This window comes from Leguminivora glycinivorella, chromosome 5 (genome assembly GCF_023078275.1).
Source record: "Leguminivora glycinivorella isolate SPB_JAAS2020 chromosome 5, LegGlyc_1.1, whole genome shotgun sequence".
In the NCBI taxonomy this organism is placed as follows: domain Eukaryota; kingdom Metazoa; phylum Arthropoda; class Insecta; order Lepidoptera; family Tortricidae; genus Leguminivora; species Leguminivora glycinivorella.
In genome coordinates, this window is record NC_062975.1 from 14,861,083 (window position 1) to 14,875,452 (window position 14,370).

General features: G+C 37.7%; 1 protein-coding gene across 7 annotated transcripts in view; it reads right to left on the reverse strand.

Annotated features, from left to right (window-relative positions):
* The window catches only part of LOC125226170 (polypyrimidine tract-binding protein 1), a 681,511-nt gene that overhangs the window by 111,474 nt on the left and 555,667 nt on the right, over positions 1-14,370 (reverse strand). The gene's annotated exons all lie outside the window — the stretch shown is intronic.

Here is a 14,370-nt window from a genome sequence, read left to right on the forward strand (position 1 = left end):
GGGTAAACTATAGCATGCACAACTTGACTGTTAGAAGGTCTGAAGAGATGCTGCTATCATTAGACGCTCAGCTTTAGCTTGTTAGAAGTTCATCGCATACATTTTATCATGTAAGTAGGAGTTACTATTACATTTGATGCAATTAACCGTCTAGAGACTGCTACTACAGTTTATAATTAAAAAAAAAAAATACATGTTTAGGGCAAGTAAAATCATTTTTAAATCTGACAATGACACATAATTATGTATATCCGTTACCTCATATTTTATTGTTACCTATGACAAAAGAATCAACATGACCTGGTCTAATGGCGTAGAAGGAGCAGTGCTCAGTGTAGGGCGAGTTCTCGGTTCTTATTGTAAATATGCATTAGGGCGGATGACGCCGGCTTTGGTCCCTCATTACGGCGATGTGCCGTCAAAGACGTCGCCGATTCAGGCTCGTTCTGACTGCTAACGGAGCTTGGGAGAGCCACGGGCTCAGGTGGAATAGACTTATAGTGCTGTTAAACGAACGACACGGTAGAAAGAGCTTTAACGTTAAACTACACTTAAAATCGAATAATTGCTTCCCAAAAACCATAGCAAGCCGAGTAGCCATCATGCAAGCGATTGCGCTTACGCTCCATGTAGCAAAAAAAATACAGCTGTTACTGTTGTAGTAATAAGAGTGATAGAGAGACATACATTTCGTTCTCATAGAGCAAGCGACTTTGACCAGGTTTGCCGACGTCATAATAAATAATGGTGATTAAAAACGAGCATTTGTTTTGCGCTAAGATAGCAATGTATTCGATAATTTGGCCAAAACCATTTTGTGACATCTCAAGTTACAAATTCTGTCCTCGGACTGTCCGGCGCTCGCGATGCCATCGGAACACGTGGCCCGTGAAGTATCCCGGATACAAGCCGCTCAATTATGATAATGGCTCCGGAGCATTTTCCTTGCGAACTATCGATATGAACGTTTCGAGATAATTACACAGACCCATTACATCTGTAAGATCAAATTTCGAAAATCAGAGTGATTTGTGTGATAAGGAAAGAGCGTGGAATTGTTGGACGTTACGGTTTAGGACTTTTCTTTGTATAATAGCTATGAGTAAGATGACGTTTTTTTATTTACTTTTAGGGTCCCCCCACATCTAGCGTCTCGCGAGCGACGCGTCGGGCCAACTGTATGGAAAAAGACGCCACGTCGACGCGACGTCGACGCGGCGTCAGGCTTTGCCCATACAGTTGGCCCGACGCGACGCTCGCGAGACGCTAGATGTGGGGGGACTCTTATTACGTAGATATGTTCGTAGACCTTACTTATTGCTCATACATGCAGTTTTCTGTTCGTATTCGTTTTAAGCTTTTCTTATGTTATTGGCTACGTTCGTAGCGCATGTGAACCGTACATAAATTCATTGTTATTTCATAAATTCGAAGTCTGAGTAAATGTGAACAATTGTTGAGATTGGATACCTAGCCAAAGCCTGAGAGGCAACATTTAATTACACTGTATGTTTAACTGTCATAGAACAAAGCTTGTATTATTGCTCTAGAGCAAGTAAAAGAAAACAACAACTTCAATAACCCGTCAATCGGAGTCAATAAGGAAGCCAGGATAAATACGATATTGAAAAAAGTTAAAAAAAACTAGATGATGTAAGTCTACTATTGTTTTCAAATTAAGAAGGTACATGTAGTTTTAGTTAAGTATTTTTTAACAAATTAGCGGTAATTTAATTCCCAGTTTTTTCCTTTTCACTTTGCCATACTATATTCAATTTCGAATTTGTTTCAATAAAGCATGGAAAAAGTTTAGCATCAGTTATAAAAATATGCTAGGTGATAAACCATATACCGCACTGTAGTGTCCTTCACTGTGTGATGACATGAAATCCTTACCTGAAACAGAAAAACAGGCGTTTAAAATATAAAACAAGTAAATGTAAGAGTGATATCAAATTAGATTAGAGAAGATTAAGATTATTGTATTTATTGATGGATTTGATTCACTAAACAAAGTATATAACGTATGCGGAATGAAATCTGGACAAAATTCAATGTCTTATAAAATTAATATAACATAGTTTATTTTTGATATCTTTCGTGATTTTAATTATGTATTGAATATCGATAAATAAAAGAGTTAGTTTTCGCCAATGTGAAGCTTCTAACAGAACTTGTGATACTTTATGTCCATCGGTGTCGACAAAACCAATGTTAGCATTTTTTAAGGTCCAAATTTATCTTCCATGTGATAACTTTTTAAAGAAGCTTCGTATGCTCGACATTTTTCACATTCTTGTCCGTAGGATCATTAGTGTTCTCAAAATAATAGTTTTCTAGTCATGAAATTCCATTTACTCGACATATTATTAGTCATTCATAAACCCAGAAATGCAAAAACAGCTGTTTTTTACATTTTTTGACTTAACGGCGTAGCAGCATTTTCAAAGTTTTTTATTTTATTTTTGAACTAACTTAACTTTTTTTGAATGTGTATCGATACTCATGTCTTCAAGATAATTTTTATCACTTTCGCTGCCCCATTCGAATGCTGTCTCGAGCTCTCTGTAAGATTTTGTGCCTTAGGGGGCCGACATTTCTTTTAATCAAATCTCTCCCAGAAAACTTGCCAATGCTGTAATGTTTTCTTGAACCACGCTTTGTTGCGGTAGTTTTTGTAAAGAAAAAGGACGCAAAAATATTATAAATTGACTGTTAGCTTCTAACCCTTCCTACAAAACTTTCCTCGGGCTTTTGCATTCGGTCACAGAAAATTGGTATGTAGAAATTACAAACAGTTTCGCTAGGTCGTCCTTCTCGATTGACCATCATTTCGAGAAAAGGAATCCAATACTCATGAAACTTACCAGTTTAAATGACAGATATGTAAACTTTAATCTGGCATTTATACGTTATTTTAGTTTATTTATTAACTTACTCTGTACGATATCAAAACTTTGTCCAGATTTCATTCCGCATACGTTAATATCTGTATTATATTGTTATTATGTCTACTTAATGTTAGATTAGACCATTCATATTATATGATCAGTGGGTGTGTTTTGGTTTATCCTGCACCTTCCTGAAAGATCTCCTAAATCATAATGTTATGTGTACAACGACCGGATATCAATAATTTCATCAAAAAATCAATAGTGAAGTCCCCCAAATAAAACAAATACATTTTATTTCTCGGCGTGTCTGGCCGCGGAATGATTGATTGTGGTTTGAGTACACATCGTTTATTGGACGGAGGACCGTCGCCACTGGTATAAGCCATAATCAGAAACTTTTTTTACACGAGAATGTTATCAAAAATACATTAGACCCCTTAAATGTGGCTAAATATAAGCTTTGTGGTTGTTACAATGAAAACTGTGCTTTAATTATTCTGGGAAATTAAAAATGCGAGTGTTTAAAGCAACGTAGCATTGTTAAAGTTGATTGTTTATCATGGGTATTTTGGTGTGCAGCGAAATTAGGTATAATGCCTAAAAGTTTTAATATTAAGAGAAAATTTAAAAGAGGATAGGTTACATTATCGGACAGATGTAGATATTGACGGTTTGTAGACTGATGCCATTATGAAAATGTGATGTTCCTTTTTAATGTTATACGACGTTGAGCATGTTAGTTCTTACAAAATATTCATTGCCCAACAAATTCAATCATAAGTTTGACTTTTGGGTCGTTAGTCTCTAAGGTTATATATTATACAATACAGGCTACGTCCGCACAGAGAGGCGACTTGCCGAAGCAAAATTCTAAACTCTAGAGCTTGGCAGCTTGCACTCTATGCGACAGTTGCCAAAAAACAAACGTTTTTACTTCAATACATGCTAAACGAACAGGTAGCCGCTAAGTAAGCCTGTCTGTGTGGACATTGCCTAACACGATGAAAGTGCGCAAACTTGGTCCAGCGGAACGCTTGATTTTCCAAACAGTTAAGACTCGCGCACCTGCCAGCATTCGCCTAAGATTTCCCCCAAAACGGCAACTCACGGGGTCGGTATAAGCTTAAATTACGCGTAAAGCCGAACACAAAGGCTATGCGTATTCAAATTCCATTAATCTCCCGTCCGGGGGTAGGTGGGGTAAAATGAACCGGCGGACAAAAACAATGCCGACGGCAAATAACCGGCTCAGCATTGTTCCGGCAATTAGAAAGCTTTCCCATGTACCGGCCGTGTATAAAAACAGTGTAACATCAGCACGCATCGCTGCCTATTGCTCGTTACCGTTGATGTTTATTACGGTTATTAGGCCTAAGCTCCGCAGTTCGATATTAATGCTGCCAGTAGACGCTGATTTAAATTAATCGTGGTGTGCGTGTGCTACGTGCGTTTTTCGGGTGAAAACTTCATTCATATTTGATGACGAAATTGTTGGTATTTTATGTGTGTTATCGGGTGATGACAATCTGTTGAATTGGAGCTCGAGGGGTGAATGTGGATGAATTAAAACGGAGTGACCAATCGCTCGGATATATGACGCGACGCGTTGATCGCGGGCTTAACCCGCTGCACGGGTATTTGTACCCGTGCATATTAAGCAATCCCCGGGTATTTTTACCTGCACAATAACAAAATAATTGCCGGTCATAACTTTTCACGACCTTTTTTATATTTGATATGAAACATGAATACATTATTGTCTAATTAGGAGACACAATTGTGGTTTAATTATAGTGTACCTATGTATAAGTCATATTCTGTTCTTTGGTCCGTCTTCTTTGTAATTTCTTAATCTTGTACACTTGGATTTATACATATACACCACTCATATCAAATTTTATCGAAATCGGTTAAATAGAAATGGTCAGTTATTTTTACAGCTGACTGTACTTCTCAGCTCCAACTTATCATAACATTCAGTGACATCCAATATACATAATATACACCGTGTTTCACTTAACACTAAAAACCTGAAAACAGTTTGTTCAGAATCGAGAGTAGAATCGATTGTGCTATATCTTGATGGGGGTAATATTTTTATTTAAATTAGTATTATTAGTTATTTTTTACGTGCCCATTCTATTGTACTCGTAATACAACATTGTGTATATCGCATTGCTAGAGGTTGTTTACCTTTTTTCAGTATTTAGGGGTATTAATACTGGCCGGTTACTTGGACGATTATTTTTTCCGCTACTAGTTTGACGTTGTTTGTCAGTTTAATCTTAATGTTTATCATAAGTCATAACAAATTGAACTCGTACCTAATTACAACCTTGTCATTTTGAATATTGAGTTTATTTGCTTACTGCGATTACCTGTCCAATTTGAAGTTTACTGTGACAAAGCTTTAAAGTGTTTTACAGTGACATCTTAGCTGTCTATTGGTAAACCTTATGTCGTTGCAGTAACGTACACAAATAAATAGTCTTATGGTTTATGATGGTAGTTAGCAATTATTTTATTGAGTGTAGAGCTAAAAATCAAGTAGAGGTGTACAGAAAATTAAAAATTCAATTAAAAAAAAAGTAACGATCAGATTAAAAGATGAATACTCTAGATGAGTTTAAAAAAATAAAAATCAGTTGGGGTGTCTGAGGTTTTGAGTGATACCGGAAACACCGTGTATGTATGCAAAGCTTGAAGCTGAATTAGAATTCGGGAAGTTGGTCAAACTTACCTCTAAAGTTTTTTCGAAATCGGTTAGGTAGTTGATTAATTTTATCGCTGGCTGTACTTTATTTCCACGGGCAACTAATACTCATCGAGACGTTTCTAAAAACCCCAAACAAAGTAAGTTTGCGCTATTTTATCACAGAGTAATCCTCAGCATCTCCCGTCTCCATCATCAGATCAGCTCCAAGTCACCATAATATTGCATTGTCATCGGATTTACATAATTATGTGTGCAAAGTTTCAGCTGCATCAGAATTCGGGAAGTGAATTCAAGGCAAATCGATTAAAAGCTTTTAAAAATAAACATTAAGTACATTTCTATGAATCTTAAATAAATCGACAAGTAACCAAAGCAACTGAATCCAATTTAATTCGCTCAAAAATGCACATCCGTACATTAAACGGAAGAAAGGGAACAAAACCGTACACGGGCACAAGGCGCCATTGTTTCGCCGACTGTACAGCAATAAGCGGCTGTTTGTTCAGCCGAGTATTGTGGCGGGTTATTAGGACACGGTGTCATTGCGGACGGCCTAGTCGGAGGTTTTGGTACGCCAGTCTGAGATACCCTAAATTAGAATATATGAGTACCAATTTGATCTGAAAGTTCTGAAACTCATACCATATCATTGCACTCATTCACGCTAAGTCATTGCAAGCACGTTTATGGTGGGAGGCTGGGAGACAATGATATGCATACGAGTATATTACGGTAACAAGAAACAGGTCTTTGCCCAGCAAAATATGGGTTGTTGTTATAAATATTATAAAATTTAATTTAGTCTACTTTGTAAGGAGTTTGCTAATTTAGTAATTAAATGTATTAGATAGATTATTTGAACCTCATCAAAAATGATGATGGCATTCGTTTATTAATTTATTAGATATATGCAAGTTGACTGCAATCTCTAGTATCTGTTGCCGTCAATCTAGCGGAAAAGCTAGCAAACAAAAGCTTTTCTGAATTTGGCTACTCGGCCCTAGCCTGATCTTTTGATTCCCAAGCAAAACGGTCACCTTATACTGGTCTGAATGAAAACGACTCATTCGTGCTTATAACACAGCAAAGATAGCGTCCTGCGGCAGTTACGGGTTAAGATTGGCTGCGCTGTGACACGGTGTTAAAACCACCTGACATTTGGCAAGCTCAGCTTATTGCAAGGTACGTTTTATATTATGCTAAACGGGTTACAAAGGACAGGCGCGAATACAGGTACGTGTATTAATTATGAAGTTAATATAATGAGTTTAGACACGAAAAACTTACATACCGATCATATTGCATAGTACCGCGTGATCATAGTTAGAGAAATCGTCTGAAAATCTGATTAAATGTTTAAACTTTAAAATATGCCAATAACTTTTGGGCGTGGTATTTTAATTAGTTTAAAATATTTAAACTTGATTGCGAAAATTAAAATAGCAAGATGCTCGATTCATGATTTTGAATTATTGATTCGGTTAACAGAAGGACACATATCAATCCAAGTTAATAACGACGAAAATCCGGTTTCATCCCGATAATGCAAAGAAGTACGTTACGTAAAAACAGTTCACTGGTTCTCAATAGACGAATCCCACGCTGAAAAGGAAATAGGGTGCTTGCAATTCTAAATAAGTAATTGCTTCTTTTTTATAAGAAACTGAAAAACACGATGGTGGCTTTAAATAAATAACTAGCAGCTCGATGATAGTCCAGATTTCAGCAGAAAAAGCGATAGTTGACCCGGAAAAGCAAGGTGATAATGATTTGTATTATGTTCAGAAAGTAAAATAAAAGATAGTTTTAATTCAGTCACAACCTTTTAACCAGAACTAAAATCATCGCAGCGGGACTGCTTCGCCAACCAAATATGGTTTAAGTAAGGTCTTATGTGCCGTTTTGTGTATGATAATGATTAACAACCGTTTTAATCAAAATACACATAGAAATGACACCTATCTATGCGTGTTTCTTAGACCTCAGTAAAGCCTTCGATCTTGTTAATTACAATTTACTTTGGAAAAAACTTGACGAAGTGCATTTCCCGCGAGAACTCACGCGTTAACTTACTTAGGTGTTGGCGCTCTGGCCAGAGAAATAGTGTGCGGTGGGGTGATGTCATGTCCGACAAGTACGGACTAGAGTGCGGGGTAAGGCTCGAGGGGGGGTTGACCTCTCCTAAGCTGTTCAATTTGTACCTGGATGCTGTGATCGGTGAGCTCAGCAATACCCATGTTGTTTTAATAACAATATCTGGGCGACCGAGCTTCGCTCGGTTCTGTTTCGTATCCTTGACATGTGTCGCCATCTAGTTCAAAAATGAATAGTACCTACATCGAGCGAAAGAATTCTCAGCCTTAACAACACAACTACTCCACACGAGATGGCGCGCATTTCGCCACAAAAACTCAAATAGTGTATTTTTCTATTCGTTTTAGCCTTGACCTGTGTCGCCATCTAGTGTTTGCAATATATAGTACTTACATCGACCGAAAGAATTCTGTCTTAACAGTACAACTACTGCACACGAGATGGCGCGCGAAGAAAAACGCATGAAAACTCGAAAATTCGCGTTTTCCGGGACCTAAGGATAAGTTAGACCGATTTTTCACCCCCAAAAACCCCCACATAACAAATTTCAGCGAAATCGTTAGAGCGGTTTCCGAGATCTTCAGTGTAAATAAATATATAAATAAATAAATAAATAAATAAATATACAAGAATTGCTCGTTTAAAAGTATAAGATAAGTTATACAGATGATATGGTATTGCTGAGCCCATCGGTCGGTGGTATAAGAATACTTATGCGAAATGCTGAAAAGTGCGAGTCTTATGCCAAAAAACATAACCTAAGATATAACGTCGAAAAAAGTGTGTACATGATTTTTAAGGCGGGGAGCAAACGCCCATCATACGTCCCACCCATTCGTTTGAATGGAGAACAATAAAATTAAAACCGGCCAAGAGCGTGTCGGGCCACGCTCAGTGTAGGGTTCCGTAGTTTTTCGTATTTTTCTCAAAAACTACTGAACCTATCAAGTTCAAAACAATTTTCCTAGAAAGTCTTTATAAAGTTCTACTTTTGTGATTTTTTTCATATTTTTTAAACATATGGTTCAAAAGTTAGAGGGGGACGCACTTTTTTTTCCTTTAGGAGCGATTATTTCCGAAAATATTAATATTATCAAAAAACGATCTTAGTAAACCCTTATTCATTTTTAAATACCTATCCAACAATATATCACACGTTGGGGTTGGAATGAAAAAAAATATCAGCCCCCACTTTACATGTAGGGGGGCTACCCTAATAAAACATTTTTTTCCATTTTTTATTTTTGCACTTTGTTGGCGTGATTGATACACATATTGGTACCAAATTTCAGCTTTCTAGTGCTTACGGTTACTGAGATTATCCGCGGACGGACGGACGGACGGACGGACGGACGGACGGACGGACGGACAGACAGACATGGCGAAACTATAAGGGTTCCTAGTTGACTACGGAACCCTAAAAAGGGTTTATACTTTCAAGTATCTTGGGCATATAGTCACCGAAGACCTTCGTGATGACGAAGACATTGAGCAAGAGCGCAGGGCGTTAGCTATTAGGGCTAATATGATCGCCCGTAGGTTCAGCACCCATACAGCGCAAGTCAAAATAACACTTTTTAGTGCTTACTGTACTTCGCTGTACGCCTGCAGCCTGTGGACGAAATATACGCAGCGTACTATAAATGCCATACGTGTACAGTACAACGACGCGTTCAGGGTACTGTTGCAGGAGACTGCCGCGTTACAGCAGCGCGTCGGGCATGTTCGTTGACGCGCATGTGGACGGGTTCCACGCAACGCTGCGCAAGCGCTGCGCCGCCGCGACGCTCCGCAGGGTGCGCGACAGTCGCCACAGTCTCCTGGCTGTAGTGGCAGGGAGATGGGATAGCGCACTTGTTTGGCACTGTATACCTCCCAACATCTTAGTCTAAGTACTAACATAGTAATTTAAGTATTTTTGTAACGACAACATAAGCAGACCTACTCGCAAAAGTTAGCTAAAAATATAATAACTAAAGCATCCGTCATTTTCTGGCAAGTATGTCTGTGTGAGAGTGACAGATATCTTATCCACGTGGATAAGTGATACAATTGGAGGCCTAATAGCCTAGTAGGGAACATTTCAAGCAAGTATGCCATCTACTTATTGTATTTAAATGAAATCAAAATATAATGGTCATCCTATACCTAAATTCTGCACAAAATCATAAGTGATACAATTTCCCGAAAACCTACGCCGAAACGTATCATAACGCAGCTTATAAAATAATTGGTGTATTTTCGCCCGCATTGTTTGAGTTGAGACGCTAATACCAGTACAAATAGATAGTGTTACGGGTAGCGCAAACAACCGCGGCAAACAGGCGAACCAGAGTAGAACGGAGTAAGCTTCAAACAAGTACCACTGATGACTAACAAACCCGTCAACAGCATAAACGTCATGGACACAACATGTGTAATATTTTTGGTTTTGTAAGTTCTATTATAGTAATAGTAATATATTTATGTGCTATAGTAGTAAGCAAGGACAATATATACCGGGACTAACAAAGCCTATACAAAAAAGTGTACTGAAATGTATGGGCCTTTTAGGGTTAAACTAGATGGCGCTGTTTCGCAGCCTGCCAAAAATCATATTTTCCCCAAATATTTTTGTGTGTTTTTATTTTTTATAAGAACAAATGACATATTTCTTTATAATACGTATCACGTATATATCACGTTAATAACATTGTTGACTGTAGATGGAGGCGGCTACCAGGTTACGAAGAAAAAACTCCAGTTTTTTATTTTCAATTTGCTGCGGTGGTGTGTATGGGGGAGCAGCGCGTGCGCGCTCTCTCGCCGTCGGTGTTCAAGTGAAGCTCCGAGCGTCGGGGCGGGTATATATATGCTTTCCCGGCCGCGAGACTCGTGTACCATTCGTCAAGTATGTATTGGTGTTATGTGTGTCTATCGTGTAACAGCAATTCTTTATTTTTCAAATATAATTCTTATGAGATAAACATTAACAATCTTCTTATACATTCTTATAAGTATATATATTAATATTCTAATTAGATTGTAAGTATCAGTGCCAGATACTTACGTTATATTAATTGCCATTTGTTTTTGGTATATAGTTATGTATTTACGACTGAACTATGCTTGGGTTTTTTAAGGGTAAGTAAGAATCTACTAGTTAAAGTTCAGTCGTATAGTGAAGTGCTTAGGATTGGTGGGAAATAAAAGAACAAATATAAATCGATATTTCTTTATTATTTATTATCTTAAATCTAACCTACGAGATCGTTATTTACCTATATTTTGGGGCTATTTACGACAAACATTTTGAAAAAAAGAAATTTGTATGAATCATCAGTGTAGTTATGATAGTATTTAATAGGTGGCGCAAAAAAATTGAGGTACAATTTTTAGTAAAATGAAGATTATCAATCCTATATAAATCATCCTTGGTAGTAGTAAGTAACCACAAGGGGGCGCTGTTTGATTTCTTTATCCGCGAGACCAAATAACGTAAATATATTGATTTATTTATTTATCATAAAAATAGTTTTTTAAGGTTAACCTTTTAATTTTCAAGAATCATAAAGCTGAACTTCGCGACCCCCTTGGATAGATGCCGCGACCCCCCTGGGGGTCGCGACCCACACTTTGAAAAACACTGATTTAAACTAACGCGATTTGCACTCATAATTTTCAACGTTTGGAACATCACCCCCTTGATCACGAACATAACCTGATGTTCGAAACGTCGGGCCAAATATAAATGTAAGTCCCGTTTAACTTTACATTAATAGTGACAACTATTAATCATCCGCGAGAATTGGGTGAGTAATATGATTTTTCTACGCGCGTGTCACAATGGTAGATTCACTACCATAATTCAGTTATAACTAGTTATACATATCTGCAAATATCTTAGCTAGTATAGCAAAAAATGATAAGTACCAAATAAAAATATCAGATATTGCTCAAGCAACTGAAGGGAGTATCTTTTTGGCAGGAACACAAGTTACACTTAAATTATACACAATGCTTTTATGTACTTTAAGATTTACTGAACAGTGAAGACACCTTTTATAACAAATTCAAACTCATTTCATTCCATTGTTCAGAAACAACATGGCTTCGCGAAGGCGGAAACTGACACGACAAACTTCAACCTGTTTGAATGGGTTCAATTTCGTGTTACACAGTTCATTACAAGAATTAATAAAAGGAGACAGCCCCGTAACAGCACAGGTTTTGTCAAGGCAACGCTGGAAGGTAAAGGCCCAGTTTTTGAGCATAAAGCGTTCGTCTTTTGACGCAAAAAGCTCAACTCATTTATCAAATCACCGTTGTCTACATTACAGAGTCGGGGGCGTATTGTGAACAGGCCCGACGCTACACAAAACGGTGCGTCGCGACGCTCCGACACAGGAACGCGAAAATGGACCTTAAGGACTCCCATTTTGAACAGATCTGATTAGAATTCGTTCGCTAACGTGCCACCGTGCCCGATCGCAGAATTGGAGTTTCGTTAACGAGTTAAATTAAACAAATAAAATTAATGAAAGCAAAAACCGTCGCGATTTTCTAAATAAATACATTTTCGAGCTGAATGAAAACAGTTCAAATTATTAAAATTTGTGAAAGAAGTTTGTTCAGAAACTTGTGAATATTTATGTTGCTACAGTTTGTTGACATCTAAAATTAGCTCTTTAGGACTTATGTATACCTACGTTATAATATGACGATTCAATTTATTTCAGTTACGAATTATTAGTCTAATATTGATAGAGCATAATTCGCATAATTCCAGCCGGAATAATTCTATAAGTATTGTGTTAATTATTCGTATATATGACAAATTTAGGATGCTTGTAGGCAAGCAAATAAGCAAAAATCTCTCTAACAAGACGTGTTCCTTGCAAAGTGGGCAGAATTTATACCACTCACATTTTCCAGCGTAAAAGACAAGAAATAATGCAGTGAGCAAAACCTTACTTAGACTTGTAGTTGGAAACAGTAACATTGAGTACATTTTAACAACTGCTCCGCAACTGCGTTTTAAAGCTCGCTCGAGCCCCGCAAATCACCTGTAATTATCACAGACTCGGCAAGCTTCGCTTAATTGCAAACAAATTTGCGGTTGCAAAGTTTTATAGGTACTTAATTCATTAGTATGTAATATACCCGTGCGAAGACGCAGGCCGCTCGCTCGCGTAACACTTCATTGTGATGCTAATTTGGGCCAGCCCTATGAATATGGGGGCCGCTCGCGCGCACTTTTTGCTTCAACGCGCTAAATTAATTTGAATAATGCCTTCGATAGACGCCCGGAAAATGTCTTTTACGCTACTTCGGGCTTCTGTGTGTTAAACTGACCTGTAAAAATACCGATAAGTGTTTGATGGTGTTATTTATCGACGCGAAATAAAGATTCAGGACTTCGTAACTGAATTCTACTTCATTTACGTTTATTTCTGATTTATAACATTTTAATTTATTTAGTAGGTATATTTGCTGTATAAAGTCAAAGTAAAAACCCATTGCCCAACCCAGTCATGCATAAAGAAAATAAGTTTAATAAACAAAATTGAAATTTCAATATGAGATTAACTCGTTTCATGCCACTTCAGCGTCATTACTACGTCTACTGTGAATAAACTATCTGAAACTTTTGAGAAACTCTCAAAAAACTCCGTTCAAAAGGCCTGCGCAAAAGCAATTTTAATTACCACGCATGCAAGCTCTTCAGCCCACATGCGCGGGTAAAAATAAATTTCACTTAGCTCCTAATCACGTCCCTTAAGAGTAAGTGTCCGTGTACCTGAAGTAATGGGGCGAGCAGAACAAAATTGGCTTAAGCAATCCCCGCCTCGAATATCTGCGGGAAAACGACTCCGAATCCGAATGGAATGCACTCGGCACCGTACGTGTTCGTCATAGAAAACGTGCTGAGGTAATTTTTAAGTGAGCGCTCCCCGCTGCAACGCTCACGGTTATTCAGCCTTTGCATGTTAAAGCGTTAAAGGAGGTAACGCTACTCTTAAACAAATGAAAGCTCTTACGTTCGCTCGCCAATCCGCTTACTAAAAGGCGGTGAAATTTTAATGTGTTCTGAATATGACAACGTTTTACCTTCTAGATTGTCAGACCCAGACGAAGCGTTAGCGCCCATTAGCTTGTGACTTTTCTTTTTATCAACGTTCTTGAATCCCCATTACGTTCATTCGCCCTAAGTAGGAGGCTATTGAGAAATATATAGCAACATTTGAAATACGCCTTAGCTAATAAAGTCGTATAGTAGGTAATTAGGGAGTTATATTAAATACGTTGAATTTACGAAGATTATACTTATTACTACTTATTACGACCTGAAAAGCTTAATTTTCACGTATGAGTTTTGACTTAAATTCGTAGTCATTTGGGCGGTTTAAAGTGTGTTTAAGAAATAAATAAACAAGCTCCCATTTTCTTTTCTAGCAAAACAATTTTAACGAGGTAATAAAGACTTATAAATTCAAGACATACGCATGAACTAATCGCTGCGATCGCTCGCATAAAAGAGTTGTCGGAACACACGAGGGCGCATATAATTATGTTAAGTGTCCGCAACACCGCGGCACCTGAGAGGCGGTATATTGTTTTTTGGACCACCCTTTTACGCTTTCCCGCCTATAAATAAATCAAAATATTCAAGAAGGGCTCGACTTT